The sequence below is a fragment of the Stenella coeruleoalba genome, assembly GCF_951394435.1.
Source record: "Stenella coeruleoalba genome assembly, chromosome: 9".
Lineage (NCBI taxonomy): Eukaryota > Metazoa > Chordata > Mammalia > Artiodactyla > Delphinidae > Stenella > Stenella coeruleoalba.
The window spans coordinates 70,106,888-70,129,088 of NC_137155.1; the positions used below are offsets into that span (position 1 = coordinate 70,106,888).

The 22,201-nt window shown below is 40.4% G+C and overlaps 1 protein-coding gene across 13 annotated transcripts in view; it reads left to right on the top strand.

Moving 5' to 3' along the window:
• The first annotated feature begins 10,747 nt into the window (after nucleotides 1-10,747).
• The window catches only part of FOXP2 (forkhead box P2), a 531,942-nt gene continuing 520,488 nt past the window's right edge, over nucleotides 10,748-22,201 (top strand). For 11 of the 13 annotated variants that reach the window (XM_079931091.1, XM_079931108.1, XM_079931092.1 and 8 more), the window contains exon 1: nucleotides 11,571-12,151. The gene's annotated coding sequence lies outside the window, so the exon portion shown is untranslated. Of the gene's footprint in view, nucleotides 10,876-11,570; nucleotides 12,152-22,201 lie in introns of those variants that run through there. The other 2 variants (XM_079931102.1, XM_079931101.1) reach the window with 2 other exon arrangements.

Genomic DNA, 22,201 nt, shown 5'->3' on the forward strand with positions numbered 1-22,201 from the left:
TTCCAATGTTATGAACATTATTTAATGTACCTATTTTATCAACATTTAAATCCGTAAGACAATCTAGATATAATCAAAAATTGATTATATAAAAATACTATAAAAATCCAAAAATGACTTTTATGGTTTTTAATGACTTAAACTTTTTGAGAAATCAACTGAGCATAAAATTGTTATTTGCGGTTTTTATAATATGAAGAGAAAAGGCATAATTATTAACAGGTTAGGCAATCCATTTGTTTTAGCATGTTTATTGTAATTTGAAAAAACATGCTTATTGACTTGCTAATTTTTGCTAAACTAATTTAAAGCTTGCATTGACCTTCTCTACTCAACTGCTGTAACTGTGCTATAACCTAATTAGGAAAACCTCAAGAGACAATCATTGTTTCTTATGATTAAATATGAAGTGAAAATCTAGTCTTTATCAGTTCACAGTTTGTTTTTATTCATTTACCTGGAATAAGACTGCAAGTACTTTAACATTTATGCTGTTCACTATAATCAAAGCTTAACAGGTCTTTTACCTGTGTGATTTTTTGATTGGCATGTACAGATGTCCCTCAGTCCCTGAGGGGAATTGATTTCAGGACCGCTTGCACATACCAATATCCAAGGGTGCTCAAGTTAGTTATATAAAATGGTGTAATATTAGCATATAACCTACGCAATTCTCTAGTATACTTTAAATCATCTCTGTATTACTTAATACAATGTAAATGCTATGTAAATAGTTGTAAATACAGTGTAAATGCTATGTAAATAGTTGAGAGGCAAGTTCAAGTTTTGCTTTTTGAAACTTTCTGGAATTTTTTTTCAAATATTTTCAGTCCACGGTTGGTTAAAGCTGAGGATGTGGAACCCAAGGTTACTTATGAAGAACCAACTGTATAGGAAGATAGTTAAAATAGATTACGTTGTAAGTGAGTTGTATAAAACTTGGAATGCATTTTCTCAGAAACAGTGTTGTGAATGGTGTTCAGATACCCTGCTAATTCATGAAAGATACTTATCATATGTGGATATGCTGTTTATTTGTATTAACAAAATGTAAAATACTACTCTGTATCTCGCTTCAGTAAATAAAGTACAAAGGAAAATTGAAATGTAATTTTATATTTATGTCCTATGTTTGAGATAAATCCAGTTTTCTTAGAGAATGTTGATTGGGGGAACTAAATTTTAGCAATTCTAAAAAGTACTTTAGGGCACTGTCTTTTCAAACATAATTTTTAAAACAGTTATTTAATAAAGTATTTTTCCCAATTATAAAGTAATAAATCTTCATTGCAGAGAATTTGAAAATATGAAAAATAGAAAGGAAAAAAAAATCACCTGAAATTCTATTATTTAAATACAACCTTTCTTATCTTGTTTATATTAGCCATCTATTACTGTGTAACAAATCCCCCCACCCAAAAAAAAAAAAACTTAACAGTTTTATGTCGACAAACATTTTTTTAGCTCATAGTTTTTGAAGGTCAGGAATCCAGGAGTGGTTTAACTGAGTGGTTCTTGTTCAGTTTCACTCATGAGGTTGTAATCAAGTTGTTGGCCAGGGTTGCAGTCATTTCAAGAAGTCCTAATTGGGAAAGAAGAATCTGCTTCCAAGTTCACTCTCATGGTTCTTGGCAGGCTCACTTCATCCCTGGCTGTTGGCCGAAGACAGCACTTGCTCACCATATAGGCCTCTCTACAGAGCTGCTGGCAGCATGGCAGCTTGCCTGAGCAAGTGACCTAAGGGACAGATCCAGAGCCCTAGACAGAAGTCACATAGTCTTTTATAACCCAAGCTCAACTGTGACATACCATCACTTATACCAAATAGATGGAGCCTGAAGCAATGTGGGAGGGGACTACACAGAATGTGACCCTCAGGATGGTAGGGGTCATTGTAGGCCGGCTTAGCAGTATCAAAATGGTATGTTTCTTTCTGGCCTTTTTTTGTATTTTTATATACTATTGTTCCACCAAATGATATAAGTAAAACATTTTATGTGTTGTTAAAACATCTCATAATATTGTTTTAGTGGTTAGACTACATTATATATTGTTGACTTTTTGTATTGTTTCCAAATATGCACTATTGTAAATAATTCTGTGATAAACAGCTTTTGCATGAAGCTTTTCCATCTGTATTTCAGATCATTTCTTTTGGATTGCTGTCTAGCTATGGGACTAGTTTAAAAAGCCTCAACACAAGTTGCCAAATTGCTTTCCAATTGGATTGTATTGATTTAACTCACAGAGGGGTATAACAGTGTCTGTTTCACTGCTCCTTTATATGGGGACTTTCAAGGTTTTAGAAGCTAATAGTACTAGTTTTTAGGGTTTTTTTTCTATTTTCATGTTAATTTCCCTGTTCTTTGATTTCTTGTATCACTAGTTCTGCTTTTAAGCATGTTACCGTGATTGTGTGTGTGTGTATGTATGTATGTGCACGTGTGTGTTTTCTTGGAAGAGAGGGAGAAAGAAAAAAAAGATAGAGACAGAATTAGTGAGAAATGTTTTCCTGAGTTAAAATGAAAAAGAATCAGAAATGTGTGGGTGGATGGAAGAACTTAGAGAGGAGGTAGTATATAACTGTGAAAGTATTGCCTAATACTATATTTAATGAGGTGAGAGTGGGGTTAAAAAAAGAGGGGCATAAGGAAACCAGCATGCACCTTGATGAGGCAGAAAAAGGTGATTGGTGGGGGAAACAGATTTCCCCCACCAATCAGCAATTTCCTATGACTGTCCCCAGGGAACCATATTGGCCCAGGATCAGGTGCTTTCCTCACCTCAGAGTTAGAGGCTGATAAGAGAGGTAAACACGTGAATCCCTTCTAAACTCCAAATATTTATGTTCTCTTACTTTTTTTTCAGTTCTTTTTACTTTCTTTTGCTTTTTCTTTCTTTTCTATCTATTACAAAACTCTTTTCCTGGAGTGAAATCATGACAAATTAGAAGTAGTCTTTCCATAAAAGTGCATTCTGTATTTAAGAGTACTATGAGATAATTCAAGGGATTGCCTGATACCTCTTCACAATTGTTAAACCCTCCATTGTCTTTGATTTAACCATGTTTTTACCACAGCTTTGCAATTTTATCCAAAAATTATGTTTTCTGAAGCTGCTATTTGATTATAAATTTTTGATTAAAAGATATATTTATTTCTTAAGTTTTCATCACAAACAAAAAAATAGCCTTAAGAAGTATTTTCCCTGGTTTCATTGTATCCTGTATATACCTCTGTGTTATGCTGTATTGAAATTTATGTTTTATTGAAATAAACTTTTATATATCTTATATCTCTTACTAGAATATAAGCTCTGGGCAGAGACCTAATCTCATATGTCTTTAGATCTCAGAATAGCTACCACAGTGCTTAGTATGTAAATATTTGTTGAGCCATTAAACAGTACAGTTGGGAATTTGAATACAAGGTTGAATATACTTTTATATCTGTCTGGTAAGTTCTTTCATATAAAAATAAAGTCTTTTGTTATTACTTTACTATTTTAGCCAAATGATTGGGTAGCAAAGTAGACTTAAAATTTGCTGAAAATAATACACAGCTAAAAATATATCTGACAACATCTGACAGAATATACTTAACATCTAAAATATATTTGTCTGGGGCATTCATTCATTCATCCATTCCAAAAAAAGATTATTAGCTATCTCATACTTGCCAGACATATTTGCTCTGTCAGACTATAGAATTTAAGATTAAATTCCATTAGCTATAGAGAAGCTTGGCATAATTCTAAGTGACATGTGTTTTAGGTATGTTTTGTTGTTTTTCTTATAGTTTTTTTTTTTAACATCTTAATTGGAGTATAATTGCTTTACAATGATGTGTTAGTTTCTGCTGTATAACAAAGTGAATCAGCTATACATATACATATTAGGTATGTTTTAAAAAGAAGTGAGGAGGATGAACTGAAAGAGCAACTGAAAGCAGGAAGGTGATGAGAAAGTTATAAAGAATGACCAGGTAAGAAATGGGAATCGATGGAAGAGGACAATGGAAGATTAAATAGGTAACAGTGAACGAAACCTAACGCTGCTTGGATATAAGAAGATGGAGGAGGTGGCATTTTCTGGCTTTGGGAACTGGGTGGATTAAGGTGTCATTAACCATTAATCAGACAGCATAAGGAGTAGCTGGGCAAGGAGTGAAGAGGGCAAGTTGGTAGCTTTTCACAATTCAAATGGTGCTATCATTAAGCAATTGAATAAACCTAGAGCTTAGAAGAGAAACATCTATGGGGAATTTTGGAAGTTGTTATTGTGAGGGTGGTAACAAAGATCACAGCAGAGGGAAGAAAATGAAGGAGGAAAAGGAGGGGGATATACAGAAGGAGAACCCAAAGGAGGAGCAGAAGGGGAAGGAGGAGAGAACAAATGGCTGAACTTTTATATGATTTGTGACAATTAACCACTTCAGTACATTGTTTGGGTAAGCTATGATGGTTATCGGAGCCATGTAGTTGTTAAACTAAATAAAAGTCTACAGTGACGCAGGATCTTGATATAGTGATTTTTGCTCATAACTTAAAAAAAAATCAAGGTTATATTTTGTCTCATAGCTTTATTTCTTAAGAATATAGTGAAGGCCCCCTAGGAGTGGTTTTTGCTCCCCTAGGAGTTCCTGAAGATTATTAACCCTGAAAAACATCATAAACTGTGGTTTGTGTTAGCACCTCCTGCCATCATTTTTTCTATGATGAACACTTGCAATCAACAGTGATGAACCTCTTTACATTATTGAAGAAATCTTATAGACTCTGACTTTCAAGAGAAACAAGTCATCAGACTTTATTTTTTTCCTGTGTATTACAGTGGACGTGACATGACAGCTAGCCATCAGTAATACTGTACTGATATCCAAATAAAGGTACCACTGAGCCATGTCAGTTTTGATGGATATGAAGGAAACATAAAAAGATGGGGGTGTGTGGCAAAAATGTCTTTTGTGGAGTAAGGAAGGAGGGTCATTGAATGTTTAGAAACATGAAATAGTTAAATAATAGTAATCAGAGTTTTATTAACTAGCTGTTTGATCCTGCTGTCACCTCTGGACCTTTGCTTTATGATTTTTAAAATGAAGAGAGTATACTAGAATATCTTGAAGTTTTCTTCAGCTCTAAAATTTCACAGTAACTCAGAGACATACAAACTCTAAGGCTAATTTAATTGTAGAAACATCAACAAGCAAAGGGCCCCTGCACCAGGCAATTCAACATATTTGAATCAATGTGGCAGGAAGTAAATATTGGGGATTGGGCAATTTAACTAATGCTTACTCTTACAGAGACAGAATATGTCTCAGAAAAAATCTGGGTTCTATTAATTTAAGCATATGAAATTTTCATTTGTGTGGGTCAAATTTGGTCAAATATAGACAATTTAGTATGATTCAGCTTCATACTATTATTTCTAGTGAAGTACATTTACATTTTATTTTAAATTCTTTTCTAGAAAATAGAAATTTGATAATCAAATCCCTAACATGGAGAGGGGTGCAATATTATAGATACTGAGATATTTGAAGAGCCTTAAAAAAATAGATGTAATATATAAACACGTGCCATTGAAGTGTTGTGGGAAAAAGTTTTCATTGCTTAATGGAGGCTTTTGAGTCAGCAATGGAATTCTTTATCCAGGAATTTTCCCCTTTCTGTGTTCATTTGGATAAAGGCTTCCTTGGTAAGATTCTAGCCCAGAGCAATTGATCTTTGTCTCCACAGCAAGGTCAACCAGAACTGGAACCTGATATTAACTGCCTTTCAATCAGTTTTTAAAGACACTCACAGTCACCCTCTTAGCAGAGATATGCTGTGTTTACACGTTTCAAGATTAGATATACTACCAGAGAACTAGGTTACGTTCAAGAGAGAATTAAGAGCGTATTCTTCACTCCAGGACAAGGGTGGACCCTGCAGTTTGGGCTCCATTTTTCCTATCAACAGTCTATTAGAAGCAAGGAAGGCGGGAGGGGTGAAAATGTGCAGTCCCACAGCTGATTTGAAAAATCTGTATCTGGAGGTTGGCAGATGAAGGGTTTTTGGTTTTGTTATTTTAATTTTTGTTTTGTTTTTTGTTTCTTTTTCTGAAGATGAGATGACTAGAGAACCCAGGTAGAAGCATTGGGCTTATGAAGACATATTCGTTCATTCAGGATCCAGGTAATTTTAGGGCGTGTGTTATAAAAACACAAACGGAAAGAGTAGTCTGCGATTAAAAAAAAAAAAAGTTGGGCAAGCTCATTAAGATTTATTATAGGTCCCAAATTTTGTAGTCCCGAAGCTTAACGACAGATGGTGGTGTAACTCCACCAATTTTGCAACCTCTACATTCAATTTAACGTCGTAACATAGATTATCCTTGATTTGACTTCGGTGAAACTGGAATGTTCTCTGTTTTCCTAAAAATGTGTCTGGGAGGAGAGTAAGGATAGGAGAATGTCTAAAAGTCTGTTTAGTTGCTTATCTTCAGAAAACTGTAGTGGATGTGAAAAATAGGAACCTGATATGTGCCTGTTCTTCTACGTGAAAAAAAAAATGTTTTACCTTGCATTTAAAGAAGACTTTGTTAGTCTATTTGAAGTGAGTAATACAACTTTGAAGATGATATCTCTATTAGATAAAAATGATTTAAAAAACCATTCCCCTTTCCCTCTCTGCTAGCAATCTCTCTGCAGTTACATTTTTAAGTATTAGTCACAATTACACCAATAAACCGACTCTGAAGAAGAAAAATGTAATTGTTGTTTAACTGAAAGTTCTGGAGAAAACAGACCTAAATGTGTGAATAATTATATTCTTATAGCAAATAACTAAAAATCCAAGCGGTTCACTCGGAGAAGCATTAACCAACGTTTCTAATACATGTCATTCGCGTCAGTTGCTTCCCTTCATCCTGGCTTTAGTCTTGTTTGGGGTGGTTTAGTTCGCTGAAGATGCGCTGGCTGGGACCATTTCAAACGAATTTATCTTTTGCTTGGACCGTAATAGAGCAATGGCTCGGAATTTGTTGATTTGCGGTTCCATCGTGCAATAAACTTGAAATCAAATAAATTTTAGTGAGAGAACTTCGAGGGCCACTTGGTGAAACTCCTCAATTACCCAGTAGCCCTGTTTAACTTTCCCCTGGAACCTCTTTAAATGACTTCTGCAGACCCACGTGCTGCAAAGGAGACTTGAACTGTGGCTACGACCCTGCGTAGCGACTACAGGGACAGAATTTGGCTTCCCTCCTCTCTCTGATATGCAGTGTTTCGTTTCAAGGCTGCCTTGATCCAGTGGGCTGACCAGTGACTTGTGCAAAAGAAAACTATTCGTTCGCTGTTTGCCCTTTCAGCATTTCCCTAGGCTGCGGAAACCCGGTTTTCCTATTATTATACTTCAACTTTTTTTGGAGTCTCTTAGCATAGAGCGCTAAACCCCGGCCGGCTCCAGCAGCAGCGAGGCGAACAAAGCCTGCAGTGTTCGGGGCCATGTCGGGGCGGGGGTGGTGGGCGAGGGAAAGGAATTGCAAATAAATATATTTTATGACCACCCATCAACAAACTACATGCCACCATGGCAGCCCCTGGTAGCAGGGCTGGGTCTGCAGTGTGGCCCGGGGCGCTGGCTGGGAGGGAGGCGACGGCAGAGGGGGAGCGAGCCGCAAGCCCCGGGCCTGAACTTTCACCTCTCGAACCCGGGCCCAGCCCATTGGCTGCGGGCGAGGGGTCCGCCGAGGGCAGCCGCTCCTGGCAGGATCTTCTTTCTCAACTCCCGGGGCGTCTTCCCTGGGGGAAGAGTGGGTGGCCCGGGAATGGCAGCAGGCGACGAGGAGATAGATAACAGGGGCGAAGCTAGGCAGGGCGCCCAAGGGGGCTGCGGGCTCATACCCGCTTAGAAAGATCCCTGCCAGGGTACGCGGCCGGTAGAGAGAGATGTGCTCCTCCAACTGAGATATCCGTTTGCACCTCTTGGCGCCTGGCTATTTGTACTCACAGGAAAGAAACGTCAGTGGCTGTGAATTTCACCAAAACGTGTCTTTGTGTACAGAAAAGTGAAAGGCTAACTAAATCCGCTCCTCTCCAAGCCTCGAGAGCATAACCCTCTTTCTTTTCTCCTCGTTGGGAACTTGAACTTCTCTTCCAAGTTGCCCAGACTCATTTATAATAAACCTTTCCCGCTCACTTCCTCCGTCGGACCCCTAGAGAGAAAGGGAAGTAAGTGGGGTCGGTGTGTGTGGGGGAGGAAGAAGAAGGAAAAAAAGTGAGGAGCTGTAGACCTTTAGACTGTTCTGTTGCCTTTATTCACAAACCCAGTGGAAAGATACATCCTCGGATCTCCAAGGATTTCGACGCCGTTCTTCTCTTTTCCAAAATGGTTTCAGGTTAATTCAGAAAATCCGCTTTTTATTTAGGGTTGCTTGTGAAGTATAAACGCAAATTACTTATCATAAAATGATCTCCACCTTTCAGAAGGGCGAGGTGTGGTCATTTACATCTGGCGTTTTGTATTATAATTTAAATGACTGCTCCCTCCTTCTCTCCTCGCTCCCATCTTTAAAAAAATTCGGTTTATTTGTCCACTATTCAGACAGCATTTCGAAAAAAGACAATTTAAAAAAAGAGCGAGGACACAATCCACTGGCAGAGCACTTACGGACTGCCTGGAGTTTTGAAAGCTCACAGAAAGCACCGCAATTCAAAGCCCAACTCTACCTCTTCCCTTGTCCTCCTGGCAGGGGCCGTCTTCCCAGGACCAGACCCGTGGCTTATTGTTGGTTTCACTAGAAAACCCGACGGTGTGTTTATAGATGTGGGTGCCAGGGCTGCTTCCTCCGCGGGAGAACTGCGGGTTCTGGAGGGAAGAGTTGGTGCCAAGTGTGTGTGTGTGTGAGTTCGCTTCTGCCCTTTAGAGAAAGGGCGCGCTGCTCTTTGAGGAAAAGAAAGACTCAGAGGCGTAAGTTGGTCCTGCTCGCCCGTCTCCCCAGTCACCCCCTCCCCTCTTCTGCCGCTAGAGATGTTAAAGTTGGCCGGGAAGAAGCCGGGGGCCGGGGTCTGTTCGCCACGGCCTCTCGTCTGCAGCTATTTGGAGGAAAGTTTCAGCACCTTTCGGAACACCACACTTCACGACGGATTTGCTGGCAGAGCGGCCGGCTCCGCCGCGGCGCGAGGGGGACGCGGCCAGTGGAGGGTCGCGCGGCCCGCGGGCGAGGGAGGGGTTGGTGGGGGCCTGCGGGGAGGAACGGCCTGCGAGGAGCGGCGGTGGAATAGGGGCTACGGTACACCCCTCCCCTCGGGTCACATGTCCCACCCGGGCCCGTCTCGTCCTCCCTCGGCCTTTCCCTTGTCATCCCCTCGGTCCCGCGTGGGACCTGGCCGAGTCACACCCCACGGACAGGAGCGGAGACCCGGGCTCTGGAAGCTAGGCCTGCGCACTCCCCACGCCGGCGCCTCGGCTTTGAAGTGCGCACGGCAGTTCCGGCAGTTTCTTCCTTCCTTTCATTCCGGTTACTTTGCTCCCCTCAGCCACTGATAGGGCCCGTCTCGAAAGCCGCAGACCCCTAAGAGTCCTAGCTCGGCGGCCCCTTCCTTCCAAGCTCCGCCCCGGCCGGCCCGCAGCCCGGCCCCAAGCCCGTGACCAGGGCTGTGCGACCACGAGGAAGCCCGAGAACTCCCGGGCCCAAGTGAGACAGGAGCCACGACAACAATGAAAAGTGAGAAAGACACTCGGCCTCTCTCCACCCCAGGCCGCGGAGGCACACACCGTGAAAAGAAAGGCCAATCAGCGTTTTAACGCACGCTTGGGTCTCCCTTTCTGACTATCGAGTACTTTCACTCCTTGCCACCGAGGGCTTCGGATCCCTTCGAGGCTTCCTGTACTTCGCTTGGAATCCCCTGTTTCATTTGCCAGCAGCTCCGTCTGCTGAGAGGACGTACTTTGGGGACTGCCAAGGAGCAGCAGACACAACTCGGCTTTGCCAATACAGCATACGGTTTTGTTCTCTCCTCCCTCCCCAACCCCCTTCCTCGACTCGCTGTCTGGGCCGAGCGGGAGGAGGCGGAGCAGGAGGTGGGGAGAAGGGTGGGGGTGGGGGAGGAACCGGCGCAGAACAAACAAGTTCTCCGGCGAGTTGTTTACAGAGCAGGTGGACCTGACGTCAGCCAGGAGGCTCCCCTGGAAATCGGAACAACAGTCTACTCCGCGCTTCCCCCTCCCTTAAAGAAGTTGGGGGAGCCGGGGGAGGAGATAGGTGGATGGGGGTGACAGGCATTCTAACCAGCTGGTTCCAAACCACTTTGGGGATCAACAACAACAACAGTCAACGTTAACAACGCAAAGTAAAACAAAAATAAACAAGTGGCCCAACAGTACTTCAGAATCCTCGGAGGCGTCCCTTCCCTCCGCCCGCCCCTCCGAGAAGAGGCGGCTCGGCGCGCAGCGTGTGTACAGTTTGCATTGCCAACAACACGCGCGCGCGGCCGGGTGCGCGCGCTCGCCAGAGCACACTCACACACATACACACATACACACACACATACACACACACGCACACACACACAGAGATCCGGGTGGGGGGAGCGGCAGCGCGAGACAGCGCGAGCCTCCGAGAAAGCGCGAGACACGCCGGCGCGTGCAGCTCTGCGGCGGCCGCAGCGCCCCGGCTTGAGCCCAGCGCAGCCCGCCCTTGAGCGCCGGTCCGGGTTATTTATGCGGCGGCCGCGTCCGCCAGCTGCGGCTTCCTCCAGCCCCCACCCCGGGCGCGCCCCCACTCGCGGCAGCAGCTGCCAGGAATCGCGCGTGGGTGTGTTGTTTGGGAGCTTCTGCCTCGGCGCCGCGGGTGCCACCTCCCGGGACGCTGACCAGGCGTCTTCGGTCGCGGTAAGTTTCTTTGCCCTCACTGTGGCGCGCTTCACCTCCGCCCCCCAGCCCGTCCCAGCCACCTCCACCCAGGGCCGGTCTGCGTGCGCCTTTACTCTGCTCCGCGCTCCTCCCAGGGCGGTGGCGGCGGCGGCGGCAAAGTTTCGCCCCAGTCGCTGCGCTCGGTGCGGCGCGGCGCGGCGGGGCGGGTGTGACATGTGTCAAATTTCGGCTCGGCATCCGGGTCGCGTTCCGGACCCAACATCACCGCTTGTGCTTTTTCATTTTGCTTTGTGATGTGGGGAAGGGGGAGTCGAGAGAGGGGAGGTTGCTGTTGCCTCACGGACGATTTTTAGTTTTGTATGTGCCAAGTGTTGCCTTGTCTGGCGACACCGCGGCTGGAGGAATATGTGTGTTGAGACGCCAGTTGTGTTCGTTTACTCCTTTATTTCTCTTGTTTGTTGTCTCTTCCTCTTCCTTCCTACCCCTCCTCCCGCCCCCCCCCTCCCCGAGAGGAGAAACGAGAGTAAGAACATCTGGCGGTTGGGCCAACTTTACTGATCCAACTGCTGACCTTTATTTATTCAATGGGGCAAGTGCACGCTTCTGGTCTCAAAGTTAGACACTTCAGCGTACAATTCACAAGTACTTCTCTGGAATGGGAGGCGGAGAGGGGACAGTCCTGCTTCTCCAGCGAAGAAACTCCTGGCCCCTAGTGACGCTTCAGGATGATCGTGCATCTCGACTGCTGCCCCCGATCGCGCTCTTTCCCCTGTCCACGGTTAGCAGGAGCCGCTTCACCCGGGGTCTGTCCTACTCTTATTTTTATTCAGCTTTGGAAAGGTCTCCCCACTCTGAGGGTGGGTTTGGGGGTGAAATCCCTCTTCCCGGTTCTTCAGGGAGGGCACGAGGGAGGGGCGCAGACACCTTTCGGAGAAAGGGAGTGTTCTCGGTTGGCTTTTACCTGTAAATCCGCGGAGGCCCCGGGCGAGCGGAGGGCGGGCGCGCAGGGTTGACTTTGACCCCGGGGGAGCGCGGGTCCCGACGTCCCGTAGCGCTCGCGGCGGCGCACGTGCGGCGGCGGCGCGGGCTGGACCCGCTAGGTGGCCGCGCCCGCCGTCCGCACGTCTCCCGCGCGCCTCTCCCCGCCCCTCGGGCCGCAAAGCGCCCGGACGCCCGGGCACCCGGACCTAGGGACTAGCGTCTGCGTGGACCCTCGCTTGCCCCGGGCGTTCGGGTCGGCCTAGAGCAGGGAGGGAAAGTTGCCCTCCTATCCTCAGACCCTGAGATATCTTAGGTAAGTCTCTCAGGGCACCTGGCGCGCGGGTGAAACTCATTAGGAGTAACGGGAGGGAAAGGCACGTGCGAGTCTCGGGCATTTGAGAGCGGAACCAGTGCGCGCTTTGCACGCGGACTAGGCAAGAGAGGCCCAACTGGACACCGCTCGGGGGGGGCTCCTCAGACTCCGGAGTCCCCAAGGAACTAGACCCATCTGTGTATTTGTTTATTCAGCTTTGTAACCAACAGTTTTAAACCACTTAATGGACAGCTGCTGTCTGTAGTGCTCCTATCCCCCCCGCCCCGCCCATTTTCTCTCACCACATGTTGAAATCCAGTCAGTTTCTTGATCTTGAGGATTGTTCCTCGAGTCCTGTCTGCTCCCAGGTGGTCAGGCTTTCGCGACGTGTGAAAGACCTGTGGGAGTGTGTTAGGTGTGTACATTTGTAGTCGTCATGGATTCAGAAGTGCTGAAAGAGCTACCTTCCCCAACTTGTCCAGAGCCTGCTTAGAAGAATAATTAAGTAGTAGCAGGTAAGCCAAGGGGAGAAAGTGACGCCCTGGTGTCAAGTAGCTCAAGTGGACGATTTCCAACTGGAAGTATTTCGGGAGATTAACTTTTAGAAAACAAAAGTTTGCCTGGAAGGCACATCTTTGCACACTCTCCTAACTCAAATAGTTTGGTTAGGCTTCAGTGGAGACAGGAGGGGTGTGTTTAATAGCACGTCTATGCTAGAGGTCAAAACTCAGAGATGAGCTTTCAGATATTTTCGTCTTCAATTTTGCATTGTGGTGTACCTCAGGAAATGTTTTATGTTGTCAAAAGGCCTGTTTATCTTTTCTGTCATTGTGAGTTATGGATAAGTATATTCTCAGTGTCCTGGAATTTTAAAGTGTAGTGTTTGTTTAATACTGCTAACCAATAATTTACAATTTCGATTTAGTTGTATATGTATTAATAAAGTGGGTATAAAGTTATATACACTATGGTCATTAGGGTCATAAAATTTCATTTCAGCTTTAGAGCTTTTAAAAGTTGTTTCTTTCCTTCCATCCATCCTTCCATTTTTATTACTAAACTACACGCACGTTCAGTAGTTGTTCAGTTCAGTTCTTCTCTAAGAAACCCACTATTTCATTGTTATCTAAAACTTAAGTGAAAGAAAGGTTTAACTGTGATAAAGTTACTGACTTTTAAAGAGGAGACTAGAAACCTGATGATACATCCCTGTTGGTAAGTGACAGAAGACACTCAATTTTAAAAGATCATCTTAAATTTCACTTTTAAGTACAAGAATACAAAAAAAAATTAAGGGAATAATTTTTAACATTCAATTTAAATGTGAGTACAAGTTTTTTTTAATACATAGTTTATTAAATGTTACTATTACACTATGATGAATATTAAAATAGAGCAATCAAAGGGAAATGTATACAAATAACAGTTATGAGCTATTTTAAACTATCTTTCAAAATTCCTCAACTTATACATTAGGATTCAGATGATGGAAATTCTAGAACTGAATATTGTTTTCAAGTGAAAAGAGACCTATAATTACATTATGATAGGAATAGATTTATGAATAGTTATATCTGAGTAAACTGTCATTAGAGTTTTATTTCTTTGCATTGATGGTAGTACAGTGGTTTTGCTTTAAAAATAAAATAAAATAAATCTTTGTGATATTCTAAAATCCTAAAATAGGGGAAATTGTTGTATGTGACACACCAAAAAATAGGAAAAAATGTGAACATTAAAATTACAGAAAAACTGTAATGAGAAATTATATTCCTTTTGTACAAGCAAAAACTCAGAAACACAAAACAACTCTCTTTGCATAACTATTAAAATTGTACTTTATGAAAAGTATATTTAAATATGTGAAAATACCTTCATGGCTTGATTGAGACTTTTAGAGCATATAATAATATGTTGAACATAGCCAAATTTACCAGACATTTTTATTTCAAGAGAAAATGTGAGGGTTACGGTACTTCATTACATAAAAGAGATATTGTTTGTGTTATATGTAAAGATTTATAGCTGCTCTGCCTCATCACCCTTGTCTGTTTCTGTGTGGACAGTCTCATGTTGTGTCAACTATTAGTTATAATACTGATAGAAAAGTGAATGTTGGAAGTGGTTATGTATTTTCTGTCTCTCTTAATTAAAATAGAAAGAAACCAAGGGGGTAATGGCAGGGTGGGATGAATTGGGAGATTGGGATTGACATGTATAAACTGTTGATACTATGTATAAAATAGATAACTAATGAGAACCTACTGTATAGCACAGGGAACTCTACTCATCACTCTGTGGTGACTTAAATGGGAAGGAAATCCAAAAAAGAGGGGATATATGTATACGTATGGCTGATTCACTTTGCTATACAGCAGAAACTAACAGAATATTGTAAAGCAACTATACTCCAATAAAAATTAAAAAAAAAAGAGACCATTGACTTGTAAGAGAATATCACTAAGAAGTTCTCTTGGCATGAGTGTTGCTAAATAAAATTGCAAATCACAGTTGAATTCCAAAATAATATCAGTTGCATTACAGTCACTGAATACTAATTCATGGCACAGTTTTTTGTTTGTTTGTTTGTTTTTCTCTTTAACTTTGTGACAGATGGTAGTGATCTTAGTGATAAATGAATGGATCTAAAATGTTCTAACCAGTGCCCAGATTCATACTGCCCTTTGATAAAAGAACGTTTATTTCTTAAATTAGGCCCCCTAATTAGTGTATTTTAAGATTTGCATAGATTTTGAAAGTGACCTTGTTTATGTAGTGCTTAATTCATAGAGTTCTAACAAACTTGGTCAAATCCAACCCAGAAAGATTGTTGTTTATCTTCTTAAGCCTTCTGAAAGGTGCTTGAAACTTTCCTTAAACATATTCCAGTGCTTATGATCCACAAATAACCTAATGCCTAATTTGAGTTTTATATGCCATAGTTTACATCTCTTCTTTTTTTTAGATGACATGAATATTTGCTTAGGTCCAACTACTTATCTCTTAATATACTTGGACTCCAGTCATATCACTTACAGAGTGTTATCTGTAAAGGTAACACTTTACAGGTAAAGGTAAAAATAATTTAAAGGTAAAAATAATTTAAGTTCTTTAGGTTTGTTTGTTTTTTTCATGAGGCTTAGGTCATTTTCAGTGCTTTCTTATGGAGTTGTTCCAAACTTTAGCTTCTTCATTTGTCCCATAACTATTTTGTTTTTTAACACCTTGACTAAGAATAGTTAGGAGGGTTGATTAAAAATAACATTACTTTGTTTTTAAGTCCAGCATTGGTTATATGAAAATTCACTACTATTGAATTTCATAAATACTAATAAGTAGAATAGCCTTTCCTTGTAGGTGTTCCTACCTACTAAAATAAATGGTACTTACTTCCACTTGCTTATTTCCTTCTGCCCTGTCATTACCTTTGATGTATTTTTGTATATACTCTTTTGCTCTGCACAGTGTTTTCATCTATCCCCTGTCTGCAATTTTCCAAACAAAATGAACAAAAAAAGAGAGTAACTTTGCTGAAATATAAAGAGATATTATAGCTAAGAGGTTAACATTAGAATATTGAGTTGCTGGAGAGAGGTCCTTAGAGAATATTTAGATTTGTTATGTTCCAACACTATTAATGTTAAAATGAAAAAGTAAACCTATGTGTGTGTGGTGACTTATTTTCAGTAATGGTATTCATTTAAACTATTTTTTCTCTAAATAGATGCTTCAGTGATTTGCTGTTTTCTCAAACGTGATATTGTTAAGTATTGACCTAATTATTTTTAGGAGCATAATCTCAATTTTATAATTGGAGTGACTAGGAATTTGTGTTTATCTATACAGCATTTTGCCCAGCAGCCAAATTAACAGAATATACCTGTGCTCTGAAGTGAGGTATACTTGTATCACCCCTGTTTCATTTTAAAGCAACATTATATTTTAACAGTTTATAGCTTATAGTTCACACTGAATCCTAATACTTTTTCATTTTGTGATTGTGAACTTGGTTCACTTTCTCTAAATTGACTTGTATTCGTTCATTTGTTTAGCTTCCTTACCACGAACAATTTGAATTCTAAAATTCCCTCAATTTATATGATTTGTGTAAAATTTTATTAAAAATCCATTTTCTCCACAAATTATCTGTGGAGTGCAGGTTCAACCTTTTGAATTCCTTGATATTTGAGATATGTGTTCTTTAACTTTAATATACTCTGTTGATTGAATTCAGCTTCCCAGTCAGTTGTACACTTCTTTCTTTCTACAATCCACCAAGGGTCTCGAGAACATACCTTACCATTATATTGATAAATATATCATATGGAGCTGACATCTTCATTCCTTTCTGCTGTGGCAAATTATTTTCATTAGCAGGAGCCAATAAAATTTAAATGTTGAAAAAGCACATTGCTGTGAAGCAGATGAGTCCCCAGGGGTTTAAAGGCTCTCAGCATTTTTAGTTTATTAAGATTCCTCAATTTCCTTTGATTTCTGTCTTGGAAACCTTAAAATATACTTCGCGGAAGATAACGTTGATTTGAAATTTATTTAAGTTTTTAGTGTTTCTTTTTAAAGCTCTTTCTAACATAAGTCTAAAAGATTTGTACCATGAGAATATCATAAAATTAAAGGAAAAAACCAGGTTAAGGAAATTAACTTTAAATTCCTCAAAGAAAGGATGCTACTACAAAGAACCTAAAGTTTTCCTGGTATTCATTTATTTCTTTTCTTCTCCACTTTTATGATGGCATTTTCTGTGAAATATTTTTTTTTGCATTATTTTTGTTTTGGTACACATACAGAACCACAACCATCATTTTGCAACTTTTTCTCCGTTTAAGAAAAAAAAAAGTTTCTTAAAGTGTATTTTAGGGGGTAAGAAAAAAATCTGTGGTAGGCGTATTTCAGAGAAAGCGTTTATAAAATGTCTTGCTGGCAGATAGTGTGGAGAAACTTATAGTACATTAATCCAAATATCTTAACATCTTAGCATATGTAGACTGTCATAAAATCATCTCATTTAAAAAAAAAAGATCCCCAACATCCTTAAAAGCTATTCCTCACCATTACTTCACCCAAATTTATGTTCCAGGATTTGGTTGAGCTATATCTGTGTGCCTGCAGCTAGCTCTTCACTTCCTTTTTGTCTTCGTTTTTTCCCCTTTCTCAGTCTGTCTTTAGTTGAGCTAAATGGTCCCCCCAAATCTTGTTTTATACATCTGGTTAGTACACCCCCAACCAGTCTGATCAGACAGACCATCAGCAACTCCCTGAATTGTGGCAGCAGCTGCTTATTTATCCCCTTTCTTCTCCCTCCAGGCACCACAGTTTATTCTCCATGTAGCAGAGTGATCTTTTGAAGATATATCTGTTTGATTATGTCACTCTTTTGTATAAACCTTCCAACAGCTTCTCTGTCTCTCAGAATAAAAGACAAAGACCTTACATAAGTCCATATTATTTGACACCTGCTACCTGACAGTATTTTCTATCATTTTCCTCTTATTCAGTCAACTCTAGACACTGACTTCCTTGACATTCCTCAAAATGGGATCAGCTGATTCCTACCTCAGAGTTTTCCTCTCTGTTCTCTCTGTCTGGAGTGCTCTACCCTCAGGTATCTTCACTAACTTCAGGTCTCTGCTCAAACGTATCCTTATAAAAGAAGCCTTCTCTGACCGCCCTATATAAAATAACAATCCTCATTGATCATGCACTGTCACCTTTACTATACGTTATTTTCCCCCATAGCACTATCAGCTGACTTTAAAAAGATTGTTTATTTATCATCTGTTCCCTCAATGAGATTGTATATTCCATGGATCCAAAGATTTTCGTTTGGGCACTGTTCTAACCCAGTGCTTAGAACATGCCTTGTCCTTGGTAGGAGCTCTAAAACTACTCTTGATCTGAGAAACAATATGACATTTAACTGGAAAGTTGTGAGTGGATGTTCGTGCTTTTGTATGACAAACGCTCAATAGTTGAGTGCTTCAATATAATAATGTTTAGCACTGTTTAACTGACATTTAATCATATGCCTTATCATTATATCTTAATATGACTAGCATAAGTCACGTGTATAGATGTTTCTAATGGCTACACTATGAGTACAATACGGGCATTCCAAGTAATTCTGGGGATCTTCTGTGAGGAAAGAGGGAGGAAAATGGGTTAAGTCAAGGTCTGTTGTGAAACCTTTAGATTTAGGTAGCTTTACTTTTTTTGCATTGGCACACACATCATAGTTTACAACGTGTCTTGCCTTTCATCCTTTCAGTATCTATCTTTAAACAGAGCAGGTTGTGGCTTTATGATTTGCCGGAAAGTCCATCTTTCCAAATTTAAAGTCCCACTCTTTAGTTTGCTCACATTGCTTTGGGACATCTTCAGCTAAGGCCTGAATAAGTGATACAACTCTCCATGTAACACCACCCACATACACAGATCATGTTCTCACAAACCTAATGTCCTACAGAGCCCTCTCTCACACACTGTGTCCATATTTAAAATCTGCATTAGCTTGCTCAGCAGTTTTGTTCTAAATACCTTGAGAAAGAGAAAGGAGTCTATAATCTCTTCTATTGGTAATGAAGGAGGTCTCTCTTTGCCTGCTTCATCTCATTTTTCTCTTTTTCTTCCCTCCTCCTGACTGAATTATGAGATCTTTCAGAATACTTCTGATCTCTTATTATATCACGAGTGAATGTGTGGTCCTTGGGAAGCTGAAGCAAGGCAAAGTGGGGCTTTATTACATAATTACCCCACTTTTCCCTTTTTAAAAAATTACTAACCTATGCCTTCTGCCTGTTTTATCCTGGTCCTTAGGTACCCAGTGCCCTCTGTGTTGCCATCTAGCTATTCCAAGTCCCAGTGTATTCTCCTTTCCTTGTTCCAAGTAGGAAATTTTGTATTAAAGACCTTGTCTGATAATAATAATGCATATTAGAATGTGAACGAAAATGACTCCTTCTGGAAAGCATAATTATTATCTCAGATAGTAAAACAGCCCGCTTGGTTTACTGTTCAGAGTTCCACATTAAGTGCCAGGAGACCTGCATTCTGGTCCTTGGTCTGACTTTAATTATTGTGCAATATTGGGTGAGTCATTTCCTCCAAAATTAAAAAGAGACTGGATTCGTTTTTAGGTTGCTTTCAACTGAAACCTTTTATGAAATACATGGAATCAAATTTGAAGCTGTGAACAGGTTCTCTCTTACTACCATGTAAACACACATGTAAGAGTGACTGGGAGAAAAAGATAATTCCTAAAATAAAAACAATTAAAACCAGCAAAAAATTACTGCAGATAACTTTGTTTACGAAGCTCAGGAGGCTCCGTTAAAATGTGAGAGTATTTTTCTTCAGTGGTCTTAGCCCGCGTAGGATTCTCACATCCCTCCCCTCCTTCTGAGTCAGGAATGGAGCCGCCCCTTATTTAACCAGGATGATGAAACAAGGAGAGGAGAAGTGAGTGCATGTGGAGTTGGTCATGTTAGGGTTGAGAAAAATAAATAACCGCCTGGCATCCTCTTCCCTGAAGCGCATACCATTAACATCCCATAAATATTAATTTCTTCACAATTTTGCCTCGGTCCTGTGCTCAGTTATATATTTAGCTGGTGGTGGCACCAATCCAGAAATAAAATATGGAGTTGGATGAGCTGTTTGATAAACTTTGTCTTTCCAAAATTAGAGCTCTCCTTTTTAATGGACCTTACACACACACCTGAAACGTTGGGTCGCCTCATGGTCCAGTCCGTGCATTGTGCTACGTTAAAAGGAAACATAACTTCCAGCTGTAGGGGTGCTGCGTGTCTTGGCTGTAGTTTGGCTTAAAGGGTGTGACCCGAGGTTTTATACAGCGTACCGCATAGGAAGCTTGGTCCCACGTTTCTTGAGACATTTTTTTTTTTTCTTCTCCTGGGAAATGCTGAAAAGTCTTTAGAGCCTCGTCTAGGTTATTCCTTCACTGTTTTGCTGTCCCGTCCCCCAATCATGCAATGCGTGCAAGTTACACCAAGTGCACATACCCCATGAAGTGTGCCGTCCCATGCATGGTGTTGTGTCTTTTCTCATTCTGACCATCAGCCTACTATGTAGACAAATCAGGAGTGTAGCTACAGATTACTTCTCAGAAGGCAGGGGATTATAAACTGTGGTCGTTTTTAGCAGTGATGTAAGCCTGCAGATGTTCACTTTTCAATACATTTTACCTTGTTGTATGTTACAGAGAATGTATACTCCTGTAACTAAAAATAAAATTCATTTGACAGTCTCACTTTGTGTTGTCCCAAATATAATAATTTTAAAGATGTATTTTCTTGATCTATTTATAATATTTCTCTACTTCCAGAAAAGTATGCTTTTAAGTTGCCCTCTTATCACTTCCAATTCTTTGCTCTTTTGTAATTTTCAGTAATTTCAAACTATCTCTAGTCCCACATGTCTGTTGCTCAGACTATTCCACAAATAGAAGAAAGGCAATGCAGTTTGTCATTTCTAATAGTTATTTGATTTTACATATCTGTTCTCCTTGATATCTCTCTAATGGTGTCCTAGAAATATCTCGTTCCCACTTGGCTGAAACGATGCCAGATTCTGAAGTATGACCAAGTACATGCTTACTCATATAACTATATTAAAGGAACATCGTTATTATAAGTTTTTTTTTTATTTTGAGAGACAACTTGTTTTTCTGACTATATAAGATCAAATTTTAAGAGCAATTGTACAGTAATAGAGAATATATGGTAACAAGATATGAATACATAATTAATAAAATATTTAATGTTTATTTTCTTATTACTAGAATTACATTTTTATGAGAGGACATTTAAAAATAGAATGTGAATGATTAATTTTATTTTTACATGTTACCTATTTATAAGACAGTGAAAATATATTTATTTTAAAAAAGCTATTTGGCTATACATTTGATATTTCATTTTTAAATAAGATATTGGTCACTGTATTGTAGAAATGATCCTGATAAGTTTCTATCAAAATTGTTACCTTCACTGTGATTTATTAATGATACAAATGATATTTTAATTGCTCATCTTTACCAAGTTGTTTTAATACCTTTAATTTTTTCCATTTTTCAGTTGAACTGTGGTTGATGTACAATATTGTGTTTCAGGTGTATAGCAAAGTGATTCAGTTATATGTTCAGATTCTTTTCCATTATAGGTTATTACAAAATATTGGATATAGTTCCCTATGCTATACAGTAAATCCTTGCTGTTTATTTTATGTATAGTGGTATGTATCTGTTAATTCCATACTCCTAATTTATCCCTGCCTCCCCCTTTACCCTTTGGTAACCATAGTTTGTTCTCTATGTCTGTGAGTCTGTTTCTGTTTTGTAAATGAGTTCATTTGCATTATTTTTTAGATTCCACATATAAGTGATGTCATATGATACTTGTCTTTCTCTGCCTTACTTCACTTAGTATGATAATTTCTAGGTCCATCCATGTTGCTGCAAATGGCAATATTTCATTCTTTTTATGGCTGAGTAGTATTCCATTGTATGTGTGTGTGTGTGTTTAAAAACACCACATCTTCACTCATCTGTTGATGGACGCTTAGGTTGCTTCCATGTCTTGGCTGTTGTAAATAGCACTGCTATGAACATTGGGGTGCATGTATCTTTTTGAATTAGGGTTTTTGTCTTTTCTGGATACATGTCCAGGAATGGGATTGCTGGATCATATGGTAGTTCTATTTTTAGTATTTTAAGGAAACTCCCTGCAGTTTTCCAAAGTGACTGCACCAATTTACATTCCCACCGATAGTGAAGGAGGGTTCCCTTTTCTCCATATCTTATTTATTGTTTGTAGACTTTTATTTTTTTTAATATGGTCACCCCTTGCATGGCTTGCAGGATCTCGGTTCCCTGACCAGGGATTGAACCTGGGCCACACAGCAGTGAAAGCCTGGAATCCTAACCATTAGGCAAACAGGGAACTCCCTATTATTTGTAGACTTTTTGATGATGGCCATTCTGACCAGTGTGAGGTGATACCTCATTGTAGTTTTGAT